This window comes from Mesoplodon mirus (genome assembly GCF_964341445.2).
Source record: "Mesoplodon mirus genome assembly, chromosome: 16".
Classification (NCBI taxonomy): domain Eukaryota; kingdom Metazoa; phylum Chordata; class Mammalia; order Artiodactyla; family Ziphiidae; genus Mesoplodon; species Mesoplodon mirus.
This window is the reverse complement of record NC_138992.1, coordinates 27,802,484-27,827,066: the sequence shown is the minus strand read 5'-3', so window position 1 is coordinate 27,827,066 and position 24,583 is coordinate 27,802,484. Positions and strand designations below refer to the sequence as shown.

Here is a 24,583-nt window from a genome sequence, read left to right as displayed (position 1 = left end):
AAAAAAAAAAAAAAAAAAAAAATGCTATTTCAGCTTATACAACACTTATTGACTGATTTCAGGAAAGATAAAGAGAGGCAGGCATTATTTTGTTTATGTTAGCTAAGACTAGTCAAGAATTCAACTGGTCTTATTGCTAGGATAATTCAAAACTGTTATACTGACGGAATACCAGGATATTTGAATTTATTTTTGAAAGTCTGGATTAATGTAACATTAGCTTTTGTTCTGAAAAGATACATGAGGTACTGTGGCTCCTTCCCTTATTCTCAAGATATTCATTGGTAAAACCGGGAGGTGTATGGTGTTATCATAGGGCCACACTATAGCAAATGGGGACTGTATCAGGACTATAACATCTGCATAGGGAAATCTACTTTCTTTAGGTTTTAATTTTCTAATATTGAACTATTTTATAATTTAGAGAAAAAACCCTACTGCTTCTCCATTAGTTCCTAGGACAATTGAATATGGTAATTTACATTTTTGAGAACATATCAGTTTGGGCATTTACTCAAAACTGTACAAATTCCACATTTTAGAAATAACCAGTTATTATTCAAGCTCTAACTTCCAAGTAGCTTGAATGTTAAGAACTGGTTTTAAAAACCAAACCCACAAAGTACTCCAGGAATTGTAAATCATTCTTCAATTGTCAACCACCAAGGCACTTCAATTTAGAAAAGAATCAAGACACTTTCCAGTTATTCAAGTATAAATGTCTTAACCTAGTTTCAGACTGAGGACAAAACCCTCTGAAGACACAAAGAATGCAACAGCGCTCATTTTTTTCTTTTTCTTTTCTTTCTTTCTTTTTTTTTTTGTGACAGAATCTTTCTTATACATTTTCTAAAAAAAAAAGGTATAAAACTGAGTTGGTATAAAACTGAGTTACTAGTCATTACTGATAGAGGTGAGAAGGAAGCTGATGATGTGAACAGAGCTGAAGGAAACTTGTCTAGGTAATCAAAGTACCAGACTTACATTTAGACCCCTGAATAGTTTCCCAAATTTTTTTGAGGTGGTTAAGTCCATCTTCTGCATTATTTCTCAAACACATTAGGATATTGTTACCATGTGTGTTTTAGTTTTTGTTACTGTTTTTATAATTTACCCTAATTGAAAGAAAAATGAGGGGATGAAGTAAAGCATGGGGGTTCTTGATTCTTTTTCTCCTTTAGCCCAACAAGTTAAGCACGGACTTGCCCAGGCTGATTCTTATAACACTTTGGAGAAGGCCCTGATCTAGCCATCAGTCTTCGTAACTTCCAGACAACTACTAGCCATACTCTTGGATGGGAGAAATGGAGGGGTTTTGGAAATTGCAAATCAAGAGTTTCAGCCGTATGATCTTTTAGCTCTGCCTGTCAAAGTCCCGGCCCAAAGCAAAAATTCACCAAATCAGTAACATCAGGCCTCTAACATTATTCTCATTATTTTGAAATTTTTTCCTTTATCCACTTTAAGTTTCCTCAACATATCACTTGAGTGAAGTGAGAATTATATGATCTTGCTATAAATATTAGCTTTACAAATGACTAGTAACTCAGTGTGAATAGTACAGGATGCTAAATGCAATTTGTGGTAAATTTCAATATTCCTATTTGGAAGATTGACTTATAACATTAGGACTTTTATTAAATAAGTTCAAACTAATAGCAGTTGCTTCTAGACAAGCAAAATTGAGGACTTGAGAAGGATGAAAGAAAAATTAATTCTTTACTATAAACATTTGTACTGCTTGAATTTCTTGCCACACAGATGCAATGTCTTAAAATTTTTTGTTTTATTAAAACATTTTTTTCAAACTGTATTACAGACACTAAATGCAGAACACTTGCTCTCTTAACAAAGTTTGAAAGAATTAAAAGGCTTATGTAAAGGTTTCAGACATGTCACTGGCTTTTGGGAAGAGAATCAAAAGCCAATATTCCAGTGTTTCCCTATCCATTTGCTTCTCTTCCACACCACATTTAGGATTAGTTACAAATAAATTTCTGTTTCCAACATTCTTCTCAGAGGTTCTTTGTATTTTTATTCCTAGATAGCTACCCAATATTTATTTTATTTGAAGCATATTTTAACTACTCTTATGTTTTTTTCCCAAAATGATTTTCCCTAGTGACAACTGAAACCCAAGTGATGATTACAACAAAAGAGATTTTAAGAGTTTTTCCAGAACCAGGGTCATTGGTGACATTTCCATAAATCACACACAATCTCAACACAGGCCGTCTTACAGAGAAGCCTCACTCTAATAAGCTTACTATACAGAGGTTAAAATAGCCTTGTTGTATTTATCTTTCACTGTGCAGCTTACCAAAACCAAATTTCTGTCATCAAAAATTATTAATCATCCATATGCCCTGGAGAGAATTTTAATAAAGCATATTATGAACCTAGGGGTGGGGGAATTCGGGAGAGACACAAATATGATCCAAATTTATAAAAGGAGATGGGGTCCCTATTACTCCACCACATCTGTTTGCCACATGTTCATAAATCACATCAGTGTTTTGAACATTTCTCCTAGCACCTTCCTGTCACTCTGGTTTTATAGTTCATAATTTTACCCCTCCTCCCCACACACACACACAAATTCTCATTATTATATTTCTGGCTTGAGAGTGACATTTGACCAACTATTCAGTCAAGCAACTGCAGCTAATGGCTGGGCTAGTGCCCAAGGATCCTCCAGTTTCTTGAGATTTGGTCACAGCAAGCAAAAGTGGGAGCAAAACTTCTTGTTTTTTCTAAAGAAGCAGAGAAATAATATGAAGATACCAATGACCACTGCCAAACCAAAAACAAAGCTGCATTTTGAGTCTGAATCTATGAAATAAAGTTGCCAACTTAGAAAAAGATATTTTTCCTTGCAAATAGTATCCTTGGAAATACCGTGGACACTAAGTTTATTTTCATTTTCCAGTGATGCTAATACATGTCTGCATGTAGTGCAGTGCCTGTCCTCCATGAGTTTGCCATCTCTGACAACCATGACATATAAAGAGCAACAGGTATAAGGCTACATTTTCAAGACAGACTATGTGACCTGCTGGTTTCTTTAATGCGAAAAAAGTAAGCAAACTGAAAATACAGAGAAAGTCAAATTAGCTATGTGGTACCATACAGATGAAGTTGAGGTCTTTGATCATTACGACTGATCAGCATCTCCCTCCCCTTTGCTCCAAACACAGCACTGCTGAATGGGATATAACAGCCACGAAAACATACGTATCCATATTTATGCTTGAAAACAAAAAAGAAAAACCACGTGAAATGAACAGTCAATCTGAAGCCAGAGCAATGAATGGGAGCTAAAGCCAAATGGGCCATGAGGCTACTGGACCTGGATATTCTAAGTCACTGAGGTTTTAACCTAAGAGTAGAGAGTTGGGGAAAAAGACAGGAATTTTCAGGCCTGGGGTTGTGGAAAGCTATAGGTGCACTCTCAGCATAAAACCAAAAGCCTAGAAGGGACTAGAAAAGTTTCTTCCACTGGACTGGAAATTTGGCAGGAAAAATGGATTGCCTGTCCTAGGTCATGGTTGAAAATTAATCATCTGGGAGAAATCAAAACTGATAACTATATGGGGGTAGGGGTTGAATTCACATATTATGTTTGGCAAAAGAATCTGAAGTCAAGAAATCATCGTTAAAACTGGTTGTGAGACCCATGGGATTGAAAGAGGTAGACATAATAAAACCACCCACAATAATGACTTCACAACCCTGAACCATGACACATCCTTCAAAAACAGTCGGAAGATAGAGTCAGTCTAAAAGTTGAAGCACTCAAGGAAATAGACTTCCTGAGAGGAGGAGACTTCCTGAGAGCCAGGAGTCTCAACAAACAGGAGAATTCACATGCTAAAACTATTAGAAAATAGAACCATATGAAAACAAGTTTGCTTTAAATGTTCAAAGAAATAAATAAGGAGGAAATAAAAATTACAAGGACAGCATATCCTAAAAAAGAAGATGCAGTAAGAAATCCTAGAAATGAAAAATATTATAATTGAAAGGAAAAGCTCAATAGTGAACTCTAGTATATTAAACACAGATAAAGAGGAAATTAGGAAATCTGAAAACAGATCTACGAAATTCACCTAAAATGCAGTAAGATATATGTGTGTGTGTGTGTGTGTGTGTGTGTGTGTATATACAAACATATGTATGTAGTTACGTGGTACTGTATTCATGTTAGTCCTCAATTAATTATAAACTCATTGGTAAATGGATAAATTTTATTACAAATATAAAAGACACATGGAGGATAGAATGAGAATTTCTAACATATGTCTAATAAATCTAATAATTCTCTTCAGAACAAGAGATTGGAAGTGAGGCAATACTCTGAAAATGAAAGAAACCATAAATCTTCATACTCAAGGAGCAGACAGTTCTGAGGAAGGTAACTTAAAACACACACACACACACACACACACACACTCACACACACACTTAGATAACCATGGTGAAACTTTAGAATATCAAAGATTAAATTTTAAGAATTAAAGAAATCTTAAGTTGTACAAAGACTGAGACAAGTTATATTTACAGATTCTTACTAAAATATTACTAAAAAAATATACTTCAGCAAGAAGGAAACTGAATATAAAAGGAAAGAGTGTGGTGGAAGAACCAATGATGGACAAACAAAAAACAAAATCAAAAGTTTGTTGATAAATCTAGGTTTAAATGTTTAAAAGTGTGTGTGTGTGTGTGTATGTGTACACTAAAATAGACTAAAAAATAACATAGACAGATTTAAGGTCCTTGCCTTATTTCAAGAGAAGGATAGAATTATTGATTCACCTCAAAACTTATTAGGGTATGTATATATTACTACTTAAGAGTAACTACTAGAAGAATAGAAATAGAATGTATAGCGCACAAACTTAACCAAGAGATACCTTTAAAAGAATGAGGTGAGGATGGGAATAAATTCAACCAGTGCAATAGAGAAAACAACCACTTTCCTGTCTGGGTTTTTTCATCGGTTGTTGTAGCTTACAAAAATATGTCAATAAAAACAAGGTATTATGTGCATTTTCAGGAATTATAATGAAGATGAAGCTAGAAGAATTATACATAGGATGTTTTTAAATATTAAATAAAGTAATACACTTATAGCAAGATAAACACAGAGGAAGGAACAAAGTGAAAGAGCTCAATAAATGATAGACATCATTACTATTTTGTTTAAACATTAAGAAGTTTAAACTTCAGTAACATACAGCATAGGGAATATAGTCAATAATATGGTAATAACTTTGTATGGTGACAGATGGTAACTAGACTTATTGTGAACATTTCGTAATGTATAAAAATACTGAATTACTATGTTGTACACTTGAAACTAATACAGTAAGTCAATTATATACTTCAATACAAAATAAATAAATAAACCATGGCTAAAGCATGATTGACAGTCATTAATATGGAAAACATTAAAAAAAAGAAGTTTAAACTTTCAAAGTTATCCAGGATAAGAATCTTGCATCTTCTTTGATATTAATATCCAATGTGATTATTAATTAACATTCTAAATCTACTGGTAATTTGGCTATTTTTAGCCGAAGCCAGAAGGTCAAAACAACAAAACACTTCTGACATTTATCATGTAGAAATAATAATGGTAAACAATGCAGTGAGAAAAAAGAATAAACAAAAGTCTTGCAATTGAATCTGAAGGGACTGCAGATTCATTTGAAAGCTGGCACCACTTTCTAAAAGGTGGGGGAAAACTCAGCTTTGACATTACAGTAGAAAAACATTAAACCTCTTCAACATCCAAAGGTGCTCTCTTCATCCTTAGAAATTTTAGAGAACTGTATGTCATTTTCATGAATTCTACTTTGTTTATTAATTTTTTAAGGACTTGTATTTTTTCTTCTGGATCATAAGAATTTAAAGGCCTGAATAATGTCATTTATCACTGGCTTTCCCCACATACCTACCAGGTACCTTGAAACTCATTAAAATTGGTTTGTGGATGAAAAGATGAAAATAATTCTTCTAAAAATAACTGACATTTGTGAAAAGAACTGCTTAATTCAGTACTACTTTTCCCCCTTGTCATAGAGAAAGACAATCATTCTCTTTTTTTGGGGGGGGGCTTTTAACTTTTAATTTTATATTGGAGTATAGCCAATTAACAATGTTGTGATAGTTTCAGGTGCACAGCAAAATCAATACATATACATGTATGCATTCTCCCCCGAAACTGCCCTCCCATCCAGGCTGCCACAAAACAATGAGCAGAGCTCCCTGTTCTATACAGTAGGTCGTTGCTGGTTATCCATTGAAGACAACTATTCTCTTTACCCATTTTCTTGCCCCACCAAACAGAGACCAGCCAGGAGCTAAGAGTGAGATTTGTCAAAGGATGTATGCTTCCAATTTTTTAAGTTAAAAGCCTTCAGATGCTTCAGGAGTAGATCCTTCTGACAGGAACATCAAATATCCCTAGTTTTGAAGGTATCAGACACATAAAGTCACACTGCCCCATTATTCAGCCAGAAAGCTAACTACTTTGTTCTTCATTCAAGAAGTATGTTACTTCACACTAGATACCAGTATCAAGAATTTTAATGGACCCAGTTTCTCTCCAACTACCTACTGTACATAAAAAGGAAAAGGCAATAGATATAGAATATTCAGTGATGCATATCCTTACTGAGGCCTTCAGTGTTTACTTTCATCTTCTCTTTCCCATCCCCAGACCACTTCTATGCATCTCTCATTACCATGCAGCAGAGGATTGCATGACAAATCATTGTCTAAATATTACTATTCATTAAGCCAAAGACAGCTTTATTTTGGCTTAAAAACTGTACCTTACTATGTGTATAAAACTTCTTAAGTGCCAGATGGTTTCATTTCAACATTTAAGTTACTGATCTCCCCATGACACTTGCCAGAAGAAAGTTTGGGACACCTCTTCACATGTTTCTTGAAGTAGCCTCTTGATACTAAAGGAGCCTCTCCAGATGTAACCCAGTAAAGATAATACCTTGCAAACCATAAATAAAATGGCCTCAACTAAGCTCACAACAGGAGACCATCAGCCTGTAGGAAAGCTTTTTTCCTTCTAGCAAAACTCAACAAATGAGATAGCAGAGAACTGAAGGTAAAGGGTGTAGTTCTCACTCTGCTTGTACACTGGAATCATCCCAGATCAATTGAATATGAATTTCTAAGGAAGGGGGTCAAGACATTGGTATTTTTCTTAAAAGCTCCTTTGGTGTTTCTAATGTTCAGCCAGGTTGAGAACCAGTGCTATGGGACCCACTGGTAGAAGGATCATACTTTTTCCTTAAAACAAAAAAGCTACACATGCTTATTGTTTTTACAAAGATACCTACAGATAAGCAAAAGGAGGAGGAAAAAAATCCATGTGCAATCTTGATTTCTAGATATAGTAATTATTAAAACCCTGGTATATTTTCTTCCATATTCTTTACTGTGCATGGCTGTGTGAAAATATGTGTGAATATGTAAACACTATTTTTTTCTTGCATTTTTATGTTTCTTCATATATCATAAAAAATATTTAGAATCATTTGCCTATGATTTCATAGGCAAAATGGCTGATAATGTAGGAAAAACATGGTCAGTGCAATTCTGCCTTTATTTTTATAATACCTGACTCCAGAAGGTCTAGTCCATCATTAGAATGACCTTATCAGCAGGAAAGCATCAGCTGACTTATTTCCTCCCTCCCTCCTTCCCTCCCTCTTCCTCCCTCCCTCCCTCCCTTCCTTCATTTCTTTCTGTTTTTGAGAAAGTTAATTTATAAAAGAGATTGAATGTGGAGACATTGGAACCCTCATTCATTGCTGGTGGAAATGTAAAATGGTGCAGCTTCTTTGGAAAACAATTTGTCATTTCCTTAAATAAAAACAGAATTACCATATGATATAGTGATTCTACTCCTAAGTATTTACCCCCCTAAAATTAACATACATTCCCACAAAAACTTGTATACAAATGTTCAAAGCAGCATTAGTTTTAATAGCCAAATAGTTCAAATAACCTAAATGTCCATCACCTGATGAAATGATAAATAAAATTTGATATTCCATAACATGCAATATTATTCATCTATAAAGTGAAATTAAGTACTGATACATGCTACAATATGCTAAGTGATGAAAAACAGTCACAAAAGGCCACATATTGTATGATTACATTCATATAAAGTGTCCAGAACAGGCAAATTTATAAAGACAGAAAGTAGACTAACGGTTGCTTAGAATTGAATGGGGTGGGGTGGCGGGGAAGTAGAGAGGAGAATGGGGATATACTGCTAAAGAGTATGGGGTTGTTTTTAGTGAGGATGAAAATATTCTAAAACTAGATTGTGGTGATGGTTGAACAATCCTGTGAATATGCTAAAAAACATTGACTTGTATACTTTAAATGGGTGAATTGTATTGAATGTGAATTATATCTTAATAAAGCTATTTATTTTTTAATTTTTAAAAATAAAGCTATTTTAAAAATAGAAATTCAGAGACCTTATTTTACATCTTACTGTTCTAATGTGATCATTTGTTACCTCTTTTTAAAGGGCTTTATCCCCATTCTTCCTTTCCTCCTTCTCCTAAAGGCTTTTTTATAAATGAGCTGATGGGGAACTCTTTACCATCTCCTTCAGGAAAAAAGAAAATTATAAAACCTGCCTAGTCATTTAAAAGAAGTTTGATATTACAAATCTCAATGTCACCAGAGGCTCAACTTCAAACCCATGGCAAAGGGGAGATTTGAGTGGAATCTGTGTCACTAAGAGATGCTGTCAACATTCTTTTGATATTAAAATAACCTTCTTCAGGACTTGAATTCTTGGAACATAGCACCCACTTAGCTAAGTTTCTAGTTAGTCGTTTTTACTATCGGCTGGAAATGCACCTTAAAATAATTCCATGTTGTTCTGAAAAAAGTTCTCACTAAAAAATTCTGTTCTCATGATTTATCCTCCTGAAAAATACAGGTACTACAAAATAATTTACATTGGCAGTGGGTTGGGAGGTGCAAAAGAGGAAGTTGGGGCTGCTGAGTGCTGTGGAAAGTCATGAAATTGAGTAGCATTTTGTATTGATAAGGAAGGACATAACAGCAAATGCCTATTTCACCCCTGACTGCATGTTGTGGTTAACTTGATTAAAGACAGGTTTAGAGTCAGCTTGAGCTTCAGGGTTGCACTAAACTGGTCAAACTCAATTGTTAGTTGAAATTTCACTTGGACACTTGGAAATAGCAATTTGAGGAGTTTGGGGGATTTTTTCTCCCCTTTTGCTTTCAAGTGGTAAAAAATAATGTGAAATTTTCTGGCCAATCATAGACTGACTGAGTATGTATAATAAGGAGTCAACCACCAGCTAATCTCCCAGGGCAGACATCCCAGAACTGGTGGGTACATTCCCTTAGAATTAAAGTACCAGTCGAAAGCCTCATAAAGGGGGGCAAAGGGTGCATTAATTTTGACAAAAACGTGAAAGCATTTCCCATTATTTTTATATTTGAAGTGATTTAAAAGAAACTGTGGGAAGAAAAGATAATTTAAAAGAAGTTGTAGAGTTATTATTAACATAGAGGGGTCCATATCAAGGTCATATTCATGGTCCATTCAGGAAGGGTCTTCTGTATAGAAAATGAATGATACAGAAAATAGTGTATTATACTATGACAGACCTGTGATATAAACTATTATTGTCTCTTACAGAGGCTTATGCCCTTAACTCAAACTATGTCCTTTTTTTTAAACAAATGGCCCAGGAATGACTGGTCCTTGCCAAAACGCAATTCTAAAAGTTAGCGGTCTTCAAACTTTAATTGATTCTACTTTCTAGAGCAGTTTTGGTTTAGAGAAAACTTGAGCAAAAAGTATAGTTTGCATCTACCTCCTCTCCCCACCCCCTACTCTGTATACAGTTTCCGCTATTATTAACACCTTGCATAACAGTGATACATTTGCTATAACTGATGAACCAATACTGATACATTATTATTAACTAAAGGCCATAATTTACATTAAGGTTCATTCTTTGTATTGTATAGTTCTATGGGTTTTGAAAAATGCATAATGTTATGTATCCATCATTGCAGTATTACATATAATAGTTTCATTATACTAATAATCTTCTATTTTCCATCTATTCATCCCTCCCTTTCTTCCTCCAAAGCCCTGGCAACCACTGATCTTTTTTTTTTTTGCGTTATGCGGGCCTCTCATTGCTGTGGCCTCTCCCGTTGCGGAGCACAGGCTCCGGACGCGCAGGCTCAGTGGCCATGGCTCACGGGCCCAGCCGCTCCGCGGCATGTGGGATCCTCCTGGACCGGGGCACGAACCCATGTCCCCTGCATCGGCAGGCGGACTCTCAACCACTGCACCACCAGGGAAGCCCCCACTGATCTTTTTATAGGCTCTATAGTTTTCCCTTTTCCAGAATGTCATACAGTTAAGCTCATATAGTAAGTAACCTATTCAGATTGGCTTCTTTAATTTAGAAATATGCAGTTAAGATCCCTTCACTTCTTTCCATGGCTTGATAGCTCTTTTCTACTTATTGCTGAATAATACTCCCTTCAATGTATGTACCATGGTTTATTTATCCATTCGTCTGTTGAAGGACATCTTGATTGCTTCCAAGTTTTGGCAATTATAAATAAAGCTGTTATAAACATTTTTGTGCAGGATTTTGTATGGACATAAGTTTTCAACTCATCTAGATAAATACAAAGGAGTGCAATTGCTGGATCTTATGGTAACATTACATTTAGCTTTGTAAGACCCTGTTAGATTTCCAAAGTGGCTATACCATTTTGCATTTCCAACAGAAATGACTGAGAATTCCTATTGCTCCATATACTTGCCAGTATTTGGTGTTATCAGTGTTTTGGATTTAACCATTAATAGTTGTATGGTGGTATCTCATTGTTGTTTTAATTTGCAGTTTCTTAATGACATGAGTTTGAGCATCACCTCACATAATTATCTGTAAGTATATCTTCTTCGGTGAGATGCCTGTTCAGATCTTTTGCACACTTTCAGACTGGGTTGCTTGGTTTCTGATTGCTGAGTTCTAAGTGTCCTTCATATACTTTGTACACCAGTCGTCTATTGGATATGAGTTTTGCAAAGATTTTCTTCCAGATTGAGGCTTGTCTTGTCATTCTCTTTTCACCCTCATCCTAGTATTAGAATAGTAAGAGGCACAAAGTAGAATCAATTGAATGAACAAATAAGAAAATTAAGGTGCACTTTCCTTTAGGCATTCCTATTGCTGACCAAAAGCTTATTCCAAGCATAGGAAAACCTAATCACAGATGAATGGCTATTTTAAAAATCCTTTTATTTTTTTTTCTTTCTTTTTTTTATATTTGAGATTGAACTTTTAATATTAGTAACACTAGCTTTTTTTTTATATACAGAAGGTTCTTATTAGTCATCCATTTTATACACATCAGTGTATACATGTCAATCCCAATCAACCAATTCATCACACCACCGTCCCCACACCCATCCGCTTTCCCCCCTTGGTGTGCATACATTTTCTCTCTACTTCTATGTCTCAATTTCTGCCCTGCAAACCAGTTCATCTGTACCATTTCCTAGGTTCCACATATATGCGTTAATATACGATATTTGTTTTTCTCTTTCTGACTTACTTCACTCTGTATGACAGTCTCTAGATGCATCCACATCTCTACAAATGACCCAATTTCATTACTTTTTATGGCTGAGTAATATTCCATTGTATATATGTACCACGTCTTCCTTATCCATTCGTCTGTCGATGGGCATTTAGGTTGCTTCCATGACCTGACTGTTGTAAATAGTGCTGCAATGAACATTGGGGTGCATGTGACTTTTTGAATTATGGTTTTCTCTGGGTATATGCCCAGTCGTGGGATTGCTGGGTCATATGGTAATTCTATTTTTAGTTTTTTAAGGAACCTCCATACTGTTCTCCATAGTAGCTGAATCAATTTACATTCCCACCAACAGTGCAAGAGGGTTCCCTTTTCTCCACACCTTCTCCAGCATTTGTTGTTTGTAGATTTTCTGATGATGCCCATTCTAATCGGTGTGAGGTGGTACCTCACTGTAGTTTTGATTTGCATTTCTCTAATAATTAGTGATGTTGAGCAGCTTTTCATGTGCCTCTTGGCCATCTGTATGTCTTCTTTGGAGAAATGTCTATTTAGGTCTTCTGCCCATTTTTGGATTGGGTTGATTTTTTTTTTAATATTGAGCAGCATGAGCTGTTTATATATTTTGGAGATTAATCCTTTGTCCAATGATTCATTTGAAAATATTTTCTCCCATTCTGAGGGTTGTATTTTCATCTTGTTTATGGTTTCCTTTGCTGTGCGAAAGCTTTTAAGTTTCATTAGGTCCCATTTGTTTATTTTTGTTTTTACTTCCATTACTCTAGGAGGTGGATCAAAAAAGATCTTGCTGTGATTTATGTCAAAGAGTGTTCTTCCTATGTTTTCCTGTAAGGGTTTTATAGTGTCCAGTCTTACATTTAGGTCTCTAATCCATTTTGAGTTTTTTTGTATGGTGTTAGGGAGTGTTCTAATTTCATTCTTTTACATGTAGCTGTCCAGTTTTCACAGCACCACTTATTGAAGAGACTGTCTTTTTCCATTGTATATCCTTGCCTCCTTTGTCATAGATTAGTTGACCATAGGTGTGTGGTTTTATCTCTGGGCTTTCTATCTTGTTCCATTGATCTATGTTTCTGTTTTTCTGCCAGTACCATATTGTCTTGATTACTGTAGATTTGTAGCATAGTCTGAAGTCAGGGAGTCTGATTCCTCCTGCTTCTTTTTTTTTTCCCTCAAGACTGCTTTGGCTATTCGGGGTCTTTTGTGTCTCCACACAAATTTTAAGATTTTTTGTTCTAGTTCTATAAAAAAAATGACATTGGTAAATTGATAGGGATTGCATTGAATCTGTAGATTGCTTTGGGTAGGATAGTCATTTGCACAATATTGATTCTTCCAATCCAAGAACATGGTACATCTCTCCATTTGTTGGTATCATCTTTAATTTCTTTCTTCAATGTCTTATAGTTTTCTGAATACAGGTCTTTTCTCTCCCTAGGTAGGTTTATTCTTAGATATTTTATTCTTTTTGTTGCAAGGTAAATGGGAGTGTTTCCTTAATTTCTCTTTCAGATTTTTCATCATTAGTGTATAGCAATGCAAGAGATTTCTGTGCATTAATTTTGTATCCTGTAACTTTACCAAATTCATTGATTAGCTCTAGTAGTTTTCTGGTGGCATCTTTAGGATTCTCTACGTATAGTATCATGTCATCTGCAAACAGTGACAGTTTTACTTCTTCTTTTTCAATTTGTATTCCTTTTATTTCTTTTTATCCTCTGATTGCCATGGCTAGGACTTCCAAAATGATGTTGAATAATAGTGGTGAGAGTGGACATCCTTGTCTTGTTCCTGATCTTAGAAGAAATGCTTTCAGTTTTTCACCATTGAGAATGATGTTTGCTGTGGGTTTGTCATATATGTTCTTTATTAGGTTGAGGTAGTTTCCCTCTATGCCCACTTTCTGGACAGTTTTTATTATAAATGGGTGTTGAATTTTGTCAAAAGCTTTTTCTGCATCTATTGAGATGATCATATGCTTTTTATTCTTCAATTTGTTAATATGGTGTATCACACTGATTGATTTGCATATATTGAAGAATCCTTGCATCCCTGGGATAAAACCCACTTGATCATGGTGTATGATACTTTTAATGTGCTGTTGACTTCTGTTTGCTAGTATTTTGTTGAGGATTTTTGCATCTATATTCATCAGTGATATTAGTATGTAATTTTCTTTTTTTGTAGTATCTTTTTCTGGTTTTGGTATCTGGGTGATGGTGGCCTCATAGAATGAGTTTGGGAGTTTTCCTTCCTCTGCAGTGTTTTGGAAGAGTTTGAGAAGGATGGGTGTTAGCTCTTCTCTAAATGTTTGATAGAACCCACCTGTGAAGCCATCTGGTCCTAGACTTGTTTGTTGGAAGATTTTAAATCATAGTTTCAGTTTCATTACTTGTAATTATTAGTCTTTTCAATTGCTTCCTGGTTCAGTCTTGGAAGATTATACTTTTCTAAGAATTTGTCCATTTCTTCCAGGTTGTCCATTTTATTCACATAGAGTTGCTTATAGTAGTCTCTTAGGATGCTTTGTATTTCTTCAGTGTCTTTTGTAACTTCTGTTTTTCCATTTCTAATTTTATTGATTTGAGTCCTCTCCCTCTTTTTCTTGATGAGTCTGGCTAAAGGTTTATCAATTTTGTTTATCTTCTCAAAGAACCAACTTTTAGTTGTACTGATCTTTGTTATTGTTTCCTTTGTTTCTATTTCATTTATTTCTGCTCTGATCTTTATGATTTCTTTCCTTCTGCTAAATTTGGGTTTTGTTTGTTCTTCTTTCTCTAGTTTCTTTAGGTGTAACGTTAGACTTTATTTGAGATTTTTCTTGTTTCTTGAGGTAGGCTTGAATAGCTACAAACTTCCTTCTTAGAACTGCTTTTGCTGCATCCCATATGTTTTGGATTGTCGTGTTTCTCATTGTCATTTGTCTCTAGGTATTTTTTGTTTTCCTCTTTGATTTCTTCAGTATTTCTTGGTTATTTAGTAACGTATTGTATAGCCTCCATGTGTTTGTGTTTTTTCGTTGTTTTCCCTGTAATTGATTTCTAATCTCATAGCGCTGTGGTCAGAAAAGATGCTTGATATGATTTCAATTTTCTTAAATTTACTGAGGCTTGATTTGTGACCCAAGATATTATCTATCGTGGAGAATGTTCCATGCGCATTTGAGAAGAAAGTGTAATCTGCTCTTTTTGTATGGAATGTCCGATAAATATCAATTAAGTCTATCTGGTCTACTGTGTCATTTAAAGCTTGTGTTTCCTTATCAATTTTCTGTTTGGATCATCTGTCCATTGGTGTAAGTGAGGTGTTAAAGTCTCCCACTATTACCGTGTAACTGTCAATTTCCTCTTTTATATCTGTTACCAGTTGCCTTATGTATTGAGGTGCTCCTATGTTGGGTGCATATACATTTATAATTGTTATACCTTCTTCTTGGACTAATCCCTTGATCATTATGTAGTGTCCTTCCTTATCTCTTGTAACATTCTTTATTTTAAAATCTATTTTATCTTATATGAGTATTGCTACTCCAGCTTTCTATTTCCATTTGCATGGAATATCTTTTTCCCTCCCTTCACTTTCAGTCTGTATGTGTCCCTAGGTCTGAAGTGGGTCTCTTGTAGACAGCATAAATATGTGTCTTGTTTTTCTATCCATTTAGCAAGCCTGTGTCTTTTGGTTGGAGCATTTAATGCATTCACGTTTAAGGTAATTATCGATATGTATGTTCCCATTACCATTTTCTTCACTGTTTTGCGTATGTTTTTGTAGGTCCTTTTCTTCTCTTGTGTTTCACACTTAGAGAAGTTCCTTTAGCATTTGTTGTAGAGCTGGTTTGGTGGTGCTGAATTCTCTTAGCTTTTGCTTGTCTGTAAAGCTTTTGATTTCTCCATTGAATCTGAATGAGATCCTTTCTGGGTAGAGTAATCTTGGTTGTAGGTTCTTCCCTTTCATCACTTTAAGTATATCATGCCACTCCCTTCTGGCTTGTAGAGTTTCTGGTGAGAAATCAGCTGTGAACCTAACAGGAATTCCCTTGTACGTTATTTGTCATTTTTCCCTTGCTGCTTTCAATAATTTTTTTTTATTTTTACTTTTTGCCAATTTGATTACTATGTGTCTCGGCGTGTTTCTCCTTGGGTTTATCCTGTATGGGACTCTCTGCACTTCCTGGACTTGGGTGCCTATTTCCTTTCCCATGTTAGGGAAGTTTTCGACTATAATCTCTTCAAATATTTTCTCAGGTCCTTTCTCTCTCACTTCTCCTTCTGGGACCCCTATAATGCGAATACTGTTGTGTTTAATGTCGTCCCAGAGGTCTCTTAGGCTGTCTTCATTTCTTTTCATTCTTTTTTCTTTATTCTGTTCCACAACAGTGAATTCCACCATTCTGTCTTGCAGGTCACTGGTCTTCTGCCTCAGTTATTCTGCTATTGATTCCTTCTAGTGAAGTTTTCATTTTAGTTATTGTATTGTTCATCTCTGTTTATTTGTTCTTTAATTCTTCTAGGTCTTTGTTAAACATTTCTTGCATCTTCTCGATTTTTGCCTCCATTCCTTTTCTGAGGTCCTGGATCATCTTCACTATCATTATTCTGAATTCTTTTTCTGGAAGATTGCTTATCTCCACTTCATTTAGTTGTTTTTCTGGGGTTTTATCTTGTTCCTTCATCTGGTAAATAGCCCTCTACCTTTTCATCTTGTCTATCTTTCTGTGAATGTGGTTTTTGTTCCACATGCTGCAGGATTGTAGTTCTTCTTGCTTCTGCTGTCTGCCTTCTTGTAGGTGAGGCTATCTATGACGCTTGTGCAAGTTCCCTGATGAGAGGGACTGGTGGTGAGTAGAGTTGTCTGTTGCTCTGTTGGGCAGATCTCAGTAAAACTTTAATCCACTTGACTGCTGCTGGGTGGGTCTGGGTTCCCTCTCTGTTGGTTGTTTGTGCTGAGGCGACCCAACACTGGAGCCTACCCAGGCTCTTCGGTGGGGCTAATGGCTGATTCTGGGAGGGCTCACGCCCAGGAGCACTTCCCAGAACTTCTGCTGCCAGTGTTCTTGTCCTCATGGTGAGGCACGGCCACCTCCCACGTCTGCAGGAGACCCTCCAACACTAGCAGGTAGGTCTGGTTCAGTCTCCTATGGGGTCACTGCTCCTTCCCCTGGGTTCTGATGCACACACTGCTCTGTGTGTGCCCTCCAAGAGTGGAGTCTGTTTCCCCCAGTCCTGTCGAAGTCCTGCAATCAAATCCCACTAGCCTTCAAAGTTTGATTCTCTAGGAATTCCTCCTCCCATTGCAAGACCCCCAGGTTGGGAAGCCTGACGTGGGGCTCAGAACCTTGAATCCAGTGTGTGGACTTCTGTGGTATAAGTGTTCTCCAGTTTATGAGTCACTCACCCAGCAGTTATGCGAGTTGATTTTATTGTGATTGCGCCCCTCCTACCATGTCATTGTGGCTTCTCCTTTGTCTTTGGATGTGGGGTATCTTTTTTGGTGAGTTCCAGTGTCTTCCTGTCAATGATTGTTCAGCAGTTAGTTATGATTCCGGTGCTCTCAAAAGAGGGAGTGAGAACACTAGCTTTTAAATATCTAAACAGGACAGCTTCAGTGTAATTTAGAATGACCCAAAATCCTTTTCTTAAAATGAACTGAGTGTCTTGAAAAACCGAATAGTGTTTGAGTATTAAATTAGCTTTAAATTACCTCAACAGGAAACCTATGTCTCCTATTGGGATGTCCGGTAGTGAGGAGATAGTAACAATTCATTTGAGGAAAAAGGAGAATATATTTTCACATAGAACACTTTTATAAAGAATTTAGAGTAAGTGAGAGAGACAGCATGCCAAATCCTAACCACTAGACCACCAGGGAGAGAGTACATGAAGTTATCATTATAAAGCAGGTCACTGGAGAAGCACTTTTTTCCTGGACACTTTATGCAAAACCATTTGGCTTCATATTTTTTTTCTCTATAGAACCATTCTCTATACATCCAGTGTTTCTAGGGATTAGTTATTCAAAGCCACATATGTAAGTTTGAAACTTGTTGTAACTGTTTATAAGATGAATATGTCATTAACAATAGGAAGAGGGGTTATTCTCCACTACAACTTGCTACTGCATTTTTAAAAGGCTATAATTGATGTGTTATAAGAGTCAAAACAGTGTTTTCCAAAGTGTACCACTTGATCTTTATATGAAAAAATGACTTAAAAAAGCTTCTCCAGTCAGATTAGTCTTGGAACTTTTTTTTTTTTTTTCTTTTTGCGGTATGCGGGCCTCTCACTGTTGTGGCCTCCCCCGTTGCGGAGCACAGGCTCCGGATGCGCAGGCCCAGCGGCCATGGCTCACGGGCCCAGCCGCTCCGCGGCATATGGGATCCTCCCAGACCGGGGCACGAACCCGTATCCCCTGCATCGGCAGGCGGACTCTGTACCACTGCGCCACCAGGGAGGCCCCTTGGAACTTTTTATACGATAGGTCATTCCTGTTATAGAGAGTATAATGAATATATTATAGTATATTAAAGTCTTAAAAGTTCTGCAATGAAAAAAAGTCCCAGATTTTAACCAATTTGGCTATGGAATGCTTCACCAACTTATTAGTTTCCTCTGATATCTATTACCATCCCATAAAGCACCCTTTGGGATAGGATTTATTAAAGTACTTTTTCCCCAAAGAAGCTAATTCTGGAATTATTTTTTTCTGACAACCATGGAAGACAGAGCAGAGCTAATAAATTTTTATGTTTGCTTTTTTTTGTGTGTGTGTGTGCTACATGACAGATTCTGGGGGAGGGAAGCTAGATAGAGACATAGGTAACCTATAATGGGTAATATAGAAGTCCCAGTTCTCCTTTTGTTTGTTTATTTTAAAGTATACTTAGTGTCTATAATGAATCAAATATAAAAAGATGAAATGAATGTTGTGGAACTATGGTGGTAAAAGATAAGGATGAATGGATACCACTTGCTAAGTTTGGATTTGCATACTGATTTACATTCACCTTGAATATCATATTTTACATATTACATATATTATCTTTTGTCTATACCTTTGTTTTTTCTGACCTAAGCATTATAGAGGAAAGGGAATTCAATTCATATTCATTTTGCATAGTACATAAGAGCATAATGTATGTAATTTGGTGATAATATCAGCCTCCAGTAAAATGTAGTCAGCATGTTATTTAAGCACACTTGTTACAAATAAAATTCAACCTTAATGCTTTGCCATCTGTAAAAGTATTGTATTACATCTTGCTAAGATAATACTTCTTTATGTGTTAATGTAACAGTCACTGAACCAGTTGTTTTTCAGAATGATGCCTTTAAAGAAGTAATCACAGATTTAACACAAACAGCCCAAAGAAATGGAAGATACATTTAGCACACCTCATAAAAGACAAGTCACATTTGCAATACTTAGGAGACAGACAACTGATGTTAAGATGTTAATCATCCTGGAGCACATTAAAATAAGAAGGCTGTCTTGTGTGAGAAGAAATTAGAACATGTGTTAAAGAGAATTAAACTGGAATAGATAGCTGCATTAAATGTGTATTGACTGAGATTTTGAAATACATAAGAAATTTGAAATTGGATTGTTTATCTTGATGTACATAGTCCTTGATATTTTGAATGTGACAATAGACTCCTTAAGTAACTAATAAAATTATTTTATCTATAATTGGATTTATCCTCCACAATAAAAAGTAGTATTTTGGCACCCATACTGTGAATCAGTGTAATTCTTCAGAAAAACAATTACATTAGGGAAAAAAAGCAAAAAAAAAAAAAAAGTCAAGTGTTTGGACTAACTGAACTCTCAGTTTCCTTAAAACCTTAAGGTATTAACTGTTTTAGTGTAATGTAAAGCATATAAAAAGCATACAAACTCTTGAGTTAGATTGTGTTTGAATCTTGGTTCTGGCACTTTCTAGTTCTTCTATAATTGAGCAACTTATTTAATTTCCTTGAGTCTCAGTTTTCTAATTAATAAGATGGGTCTTAAAAATTAAATACTTCTCTTGAAAAGCTATCGAATGACTATGCAGTGCCCAGAAAGATCCAAAAGCTTCCACTGAGAAAAACATCAAACAAAACAGGTCTCATCCAAGGATCAGGAATCAGAATGGTATCAGACTTCTCAATAGCAATACTGAAAGCTAAAAGACAATATAATAGACATCCAAAATCATGAGTAAAAGTTATTTTCAGTCAAGAATTTTGTACCTGACCAATCTTTCAATCAAGCATGAGCACATAATAGAATGTTCAGATATGCAAGATAAAAAAATTTCAATGCACCCTTTCCAGGAAATCACTCTGGGGTAATTTCCAGAAAACAAGAGAGTAAATTAAGAAGGAAAAGATTAGGCTCAGCAAATCTCCTGCTAACCAAGCTCACAAGAGAATGATGTACAACCCAGAAGTCCATTTCATTAATTTTTAATGATAAATATAATGATCAAGTGCCCTGGAACACTGTTTATCATCTGACCACTGTATTGCTATTTTTCCCCAATGGAAAATCTACATAAGAAACATAATAATAATAAGAAAGGTGTTGCTTTGTAAATATGAGTTTAAGTGAAGGAAAATATTCTATGAGGGCCAACGCACCCATGTCCACTGTCAGGATATAATATATTAGGAATATATTAGGAAAGCCTTTTGGGGCACTCCCATCTCACCCAGGATAGTGGGGAAGATATGTTAGCATTCTTATTCAATATATTATTCTGCACTTAATAGTCACTCTCTTAAGTCATTCTTTCTATAACTGGATTAAATCTAAGGATTTACCTTTTTTGGAGGGCTTCCAAAATGTCCTCATTTGGAAGTCACATATTTACAAACTATCTTTTTAGAGTGGACTACTTCTATACTTCCATGATTATGTATGATTATTATTCTTTCATTCAAAGAAAATTTTGTTTTCAACTTTTGGGGACATCTCACCACAGTACGTATGTACTGACTACATACGTACCCTGACAAACTGAATAAAATTAGTAAGGATTCCCAAACAGAATCATCACAAAACAAACTTGTATTTAGGAATTTTTCTCAAAACAATTACCTTATCCAGAGCACATTTTGTAGCAAGAAACAAAAACTAGCTCAAATAAAGAGCTAACATTATAATGACAGATACTATAGCAAACAAGAAAAAGCTACACAACCAAGTCTCTGAATGGATGAGATCACTGGGGACCTCAGAAGCAAGAGACTGAATCATTAATATAGAGCTCCACTAATTTGGGAACCCACTTAGGCTACATTCCAGTATTTTACTATAAATATGACTCAGCTACACTCCACATGACCATTACTTTTCTGTTTCCCAATCTCTTTGATTTTAGAACATGTATTTTCTGAAATCAAAATACAAAATCTATATATCCTCTACCTTGAGCAGTCACAACCAACTTTGTATTCACACCAAATATATCCACACACACACTCATGCACACACACTAACCATTTAAACAACTGGCAAAGAAAAGTAGAACTAACAAAATTTGGTATAATTTCAGAAAAAGAGTAATTTTTGAAAGCAATATTTTAAAAATATCAGATTAGAAAGCATTATGTCAAAATATAGGGTCAATCCAATGTTCCTATATAGGATTGTTAAATTTGATCTATTTGGGCTTCCCTGGTGGTGCAGTGGTTAAGAATCCGCCTGCCAATGCAGGGGACACGGGTTCGAGCCCTGGTGTGGGAGGATCCCATATGCCGTGGAGCAACTAAGCCCGTGAGCCACAGCTACTGAGGCCCACGCGTCTGGAGCCCATGCTCCACAGCAGGAGAGGCCACCGTAGTGAGAGGCTGGCACTCCACAACGAAGAGTAGCTCCCACTGTCTGCAACTAGAGAAAGCCCGTGCACAGCAGTGAAGACCCAATGCAGCCAAAAATAAATAAATAAATAAAAAATAAGTAAATTTAAGAATTGCTGTAAAATTGAGGGAAAGGGATGGAGTAGTATTAGGAAAACCAAAAAAAAAAAATTTGATCTATTCTTTAACCACTGATGCTATAACCACTAATCCCAGTCACCTTGACCCTTTGTATCATTAGTCACAGTGGGGACTCTGTTGTAGTGTGAATGGATCAATGTAAATCCGCTCCTATTACTGAAATACTATCTCAAATTGCATGCCCTATAGTGGGTAACGGTTAACATCTTGATTTATAAAGAGTTAATTATAACCACCATTGAAAACAAGATCAAGAACTGGAATGGAAACAAGCTAAAAGACAACCTAAAAATGTGGAAAGACTAGAGAACAGAGCAGCTGGTAGGGAAAAGCTAGTATGAAGAAAAGAGTTAGAAAAGAAAGCCAGTATCCAGATAAAGGATGAAGGGAACAGGAAAATAGAGAGAGAAAAGAGAAATGAAATATTGTAGATGCACTGTACTTTGAAAATTGAGCTAACTTCAAATAAACTATTGTACTAAGGCTCTATTTTAAAAGACAGCGATCTAGAAATCATTTTTGAGGACTCCATTCTCTTTACCACACAATTGTAAATGGCTTTCTTTAACCAATGAGGCTACATAGCTACATTAAAGGATGTGAAACTTGTTTCAAATAAGGGACTAATATTTTCAAACTTATATAGGCAGAGTTTCTTAATCTGGAATACATGGTCTCCTAAGTAGTCCATGGATAGAATTCTGAGGATCTGTAAACTTGGATAGGAAAGATTATATCTTTATTTTTATTAACAGCCAACTAAAATTTAGCATTTTCTCTAATTATGAATGTAAACAATAAACCACAGTAGTGTCAGGAACTCATATTTCTATCACATAATTGTTGCATATATCTAAAACATTCATTTATGCTTATTACATCTTTGAAATTACATTAGTTATTAGACCTGCTCCTGGATATTGTTATTGTGTCAATAAATAAGATTTTATATTACTATATCACAAATTTGTTTTCTTTTTAATATTTTGATAACTTTACTCCAATGTAATTGGTTTCCTTTGTGCTACTATGTATTTTACATTAGGCATCTAAAAACATTATTGTGAGAAATGTTTCATTGGCTTCACTAGACTGAAAGAGGGTACATGGAATGAAATTTCAAGGTACCTGACTAAGGAGGCTCAAACTATCAAATAATTTTTAAAAGAAGAGAAAAAAATAGCAAATAGTATAGAAGCGTATAAGTAAAAAGCAGAAGTACCTTGTTACCTTCAGACTCCTACCACCCAGTTCACCCTTGGTGTGTATGCTTCCTGACATTTTCTATGCATATTAAAAATATCTTATTATAGAGTCTTTTAAAATGTATAAACAGAATAAGAATATACAAAATGTTCAACAACATGGCTTTTAAATTTAACAATATATTGTGGATATTTCTCCATATCATTACATATAAATTTACCTCATTTTTTAAAATTGTGTCATAATATTTCATGCTAATGTAATACCACAAATTATTTAATTGGTCTTCTATTAATGGGTATTTATATATTCTCAAACAAATTACAATGAACATCCTATTCACAGAGGTGATATTGAAAATATTTAATAATCCTTATGTCATGGACACTGACCAATAAAAATGGATCCCAACTTTAGTGCTGGATGGAGATTGTAGTGGTCCCCTGCTAGACTAGGTATTAATCATTTGCTGCTGGGTCACAAAGAACTCTACTGCAGAGGGTAGGATGGCTGAGGTATTGGGTGAGGAACTCAAGGAGCTTAGTGCATCAACCATTTGCAAGAGTTTCTGTTGTTTTAACAACCAGTATAGCTATAACTTTGCCTGCTGGTTGAATGTAAATTCTGCTTATACATAAACCTTAACATGTATGTGAGTCTATCTGTTGTCTAAATAGCTAGAATGCAATTGCCAGATCAATGGAAATTTATATTCAGATAAATAATGCCAAATTGCCTTTTAAAAAAGTACTGTAATTTATTCTTCTTCTAAGAAAACTTCATTAATAATATAATTTTTTCACCTTTGTCTATATGCACATAGAAATTTTAATATTTAATATTATCAAATTCTAATCCTTGTTTATTACCTATTTACAGAAATTTGTATTGCTCTCCTTTATTTTGCAGTTTTAAAAATTATGAGTGAGGCTCAGTGTCTTCTCACAGGTTTGTATGATTAGTGTTTCATTTTCTGAGGCTTGCCATTTTGAGTCCTTTGTCCATTCTGTTATTGAGTTTTTATTTGTTTTTATGGACCTTCAAATTAAGAGTTTTAAAAATATATATTAAATAAATTAGTCCTTTTTCTACCATATTTGTCATGCTCATTTTTTTCCAGTTTGTATCTTTTGGCTTTATTGATGTTTTTAAATACAGAGAAAACTTTCATTTCTATGTAGTCAAAATTATCAGCCTTTTCCTTCTGAATTCTGGGTCTTGTGTCACTTTTTAAAAGTCTTTCCTATTCCAATTTTATTAAAAACAGTCATCTGAGTTTTTTAAAAACTACTTTTATGGTTTTACTTTAAATTTTTTTGATCCATCTGGAATTTATTTTAGTGTAATGAGTGAGGTAGGAATCTAGCTTAATTATTTTCCAAATGGCTAGCCAGTCATCCCAACACTATTTATTGACTAATCAGTCTTTCTTCCACAGATTATACTAAATTCTCAAATGTACTGGCATCCATTTTTAGACTTTTTGATCAGTTCCACTGATCTTTTTATTCCTGTTCTAGTATCATACTATTTTAATTACTTTATGTTTTAATATTTAGCAGGTATGTCTCACTTTGTTACTCTTTTCTTTCAGATTTTTCTAAGTAATTTGGTGCATCCAATCATCTGCCATAAAAATGTTTGAATTATTTCTTTACATTTCACAAAATCATTTTCTAATTGGAATCAGAGTGAATTCATAAATTAGAAAA

At 35.2% G+C, this 24,583-nt stretch overlaps 1 long non-coding RNA gene across 4 annotated transcripts in view; it reads right to left on the bottom strand.

Moving 5' to 3' along the window:
- LOC309791705 overlaps positions 1-24,583 on the bottom strand; it is a 215,173-nt gene that overhangs the window by 118,399 nt on the left and 72,191 nt on the right. The gene's annotated exons all lie outside the window — the stretch shown is intronic.